Consider the following 2,490-nt stretch of genomic DNA (forward strand, 5'->3'; position numbering starts at 1 on the left):
CTATGACCATCCCTGCAGCCCTGTTCTAATTCCTTGTGTACCACTATGACCATCCCTGCGGCACAGAAGCAACTACAGGAGAAGAGGGGTCTCAGTGCTTCCTAGGAGCAAAGTGTGCTGGTGGGAGGATGGGGCAGAGGCTTGACCTGTGTCAGCAGGCGTGTGTGGCAAGGGCTTGTAAAGAGCCACAGACAGGAACAAGAGTATGCTAGACTGGAGCAAGGGGTAGCTTTGACCTTCAAGTCCTGACCCACTATGACCTATTTCAAAAGACAGAGCTCACCCCCTAAGTCCTGCACAGCCGTCAGTGCATCACCGCAAGCTGGGTGCAAACTGACAGGACTCCCCGATGATTAACAAATAACCACCTTCCTTACCCACCTCACTCTTTGCCTGTGAGCTTCCTGCTACACAGTTCCCCAAACGGCCAAGGCCCTGTAAACTTTTCATCTCACTTTGGCAATCATGACTTTGAGAGGTCTCCTCAGCACTCTGGATGGAGGAGCCTATAGGAGAGGCTGGAGCAGCTGGGCCTGGGAAGAAGCTAAGGGAGGAGCCTATAGGAGAGGCTGGAGCAGCTGGGCCTGGGGAGAAACTAAGGGAGGAACCTATAGGAGAGGCTGGAGAAACTGGGCCTGGGAAGAAGCTAAGGGATGAGCCTATAGGAGAGGCTGGAGAAACTGGGCTCTGGGAAGAAGCTATCTTGCAACCAGAGTAGAATTAATGCTTTGACAACTGGGGAAGAAACAGATTGGGATACACTAACTGAGTTCCAGGAGTTAATCACATGTCCAGTCAGAGACCCCCACCTTTCTGGAAGCTTCTGTTTCTCTCACTGCTTCCATTCCACTTGCCGGAGTTCCTGTCTTAACAGGTTCAGAGGCATTCAGGAGTAGGAACTGGTGTAGGGAAAAAGATGCAACACCCACAGGTGGGATCTTGGGGGTAAGATGAGGCCACAGGTCATCTACAGTTTGGTCCTGAGCTTCCTCCCAGCAAATGCAAAGAAAACAACATGCTACTTCCATGGCTCCTGCAATCCTGCTGTGGCCTTAATTTTAGGAATAATCGCAATTACTCTTAGTAATACAAGCAAGAAAAATTTACCTTGTGGAATTCCAACAGAAAACTGCAGTTGAAAGGCATAGAATTCTTTGTATTACTTGTCTGTTGGTAATGTTTAAGATAATAAGTTGGGCTGCAGAGATAGCTCAGCAAGTGAGGTTTGTTACGCAAGGGGGAGGTCTTGAGGTCATCCAAAACCTGCTGTAGAAAGCAGGGCCGAGTTGCCCAACACTAGACAGGCTCTGGCTTTTATATGTATTTTGTTAGGATTTTTTTGTCTTATTGATTTGCCTTTTTATCTTATTGATTTTTATTTTGTGTTTTTTGTTGTTTTCTTGATTTTTTTTTAAAAAAGAATGAGAGAGAACATGAGGTTAAATGGGTAAGGAAGTGAGAAGAGTTGGGGGAGGGTAAAGAATATGATCAATACAGAGCTACAGTAGTAAAAACAGCCTGGTATTGGCATAAAAACAGACAGGAGGGCCAATGGAAGCAAATCAAAGACCTGGATATTAATCCACACACCTATGAATACCTGATTTTTGACAAAGAAATAAAAAATATAAAATGGAAAAAAAAGCATATTCAACAAATGGTGCTAGTATAACTGGATATCAACATGTAGAAGAATGAAAATAGACCTATATCTATCACCATGCACAAAACTCAAGTACAATGGATCAAAGACCTCTTCATAAAACCAACCACACTGAACCTCATAAAAGAGAAAGTGGGAACTTGGATGCATTGGCACTGAAGACCACTTTCTAAATATAACCCCAGGAGCATAATTAGAGAAACAATTAATAAAAAGGACCTTCTGAAACTGAGAAGCTTCTGTAAAGCAAAGAACATGGTCAAGAAAACAAAATGGCAGCCTACAGAATGGGAAAATATCTTCACCAACCCCACATCAGACTGAGGCTTGATCTCCAAAATATACAAAGAACTCAAGAAATTGGTCATCAAAAGAACAAATAATTCAATAGAAAATTGGATACAGACCTAAACAAAGAACTCTCAACAGATGAATCTAAAATGGCTGAAAGACACCTAAGGAAATGCTCAACATCCTTAGTCATCAGAGAAATGCAAATCAAAACAACCCCGAGATTCCATTTTACACCTGTAAGAATGGCCAAGATCAAAAACACTGCTAACAACTTATGCTGAAGAGGTAGTGGGGTGAAAGGAACACTCCTGCATTGCTGGTGGGAGTGTAAACTGGTACAGCCCCTTTAGATATCAGTAGGATGATTTTTCAGAAAATTAGGAAACAACATACCTCAAGATGCAGCAATATCACTTTTGGGTATATACCAAAAGGATGCTCAATCATACCACAAGGACTTGTGCTCAACTATGTTTATAGCAGCATTATTTGTCATATTCAGAACCTGAAAACAACCTAAATGCCCCTCAACC

The sequence above is a fragment of the Alexandromys fortis genome, unplaced genomic scaffold, assembly GCF_014885135.2.
Source record: "Alexandromys fortis isolate MF-2015 unplaced genomic scaffold, M_Fortis_MF-2015_v1.1 scaffold_300, whole genome shotgun sequence".
Lineage (NCBI taxonomy): Eukaryota > Metazoa > Chordata > Mammalia > Rodentia > Cricetidae > Alexandromys > Alexandromys fortis.